Source organism: Myotis davidii, unplaced genomic scaffold, assembly GCF_000327345.1.
Source record: "Myotis davidii unplaced genomic scaffold, ASM32734v1 scaffold168, whole genome shotgun sequence".
In the NCBI taxonomy this organism is placed as follows: Eukaryota; Metazoa; Chordata; class Mammalia; order Chiroptera; family Vespertilionidae; genus Myotis; species Myotis davidii.
Genome location: NW_006383016.1, coordinates 3,783,346 through 3,783,996, shown reverse-complemented (window position 1 = coordinate 3,783,996; position 651 = coordinate 3,783,346).

The following is a 651-nucleotide window of genomic DNA, read 5'->3' as shown; positions in this document are numbered from 1 at the left end:
TCGCCCGCAGGGCGCCCTCTGGCGGCGGCATCACTCTCTCCTTCCGGGGCTGCCGGTTCAGTTTCTCCTAGAGTCCACCTAACCTTTATGCCGCTCGTTTTCAGGATCTCATTACATTCGCTCCTAGCAGATACCCAGGCAGCTCAGCCCATTGCAAGCACCCAGCTTTCCATGCTCCACGCTAACCCTGACCCTGACCCTGACCCTGACCCTGACCCTAACCCTGACCCTGACCCTGACCCCAACCCTAACTCTAACCCTAACCCTGGTTGGAATGAAAGAGGAAGGAGGGGAAGTAGAGATAGTGAGTACAGTCAACTCTTGAATTTTTCTGTGAATGGAAGCAGAGAAATCAGGCGGAAACTGGCGTTAATGTGGGGTCAAGGGAGGACTTTTTAAAAAATGGGAGGTATTGCAGAATGTTTGCTAATGGGAGTGATTCAGTAGAACAGAAAAAAAGTGATGATGCAAGAATTCAAAAGGTTTCCAAAGTAAATAAATAACCCCGTTTCTCAAAGCTCTTAGATTCCAGGACATGTGCTTTCCCAGCTGCTGCTCTACCCGCTGGAGTCTAACTGGTAAGGGCCCCAGATTTAGAGCCGGTGGGAGGCAACCATAGGCAATACACGAACTTTCAAGTTTCTCTTACAA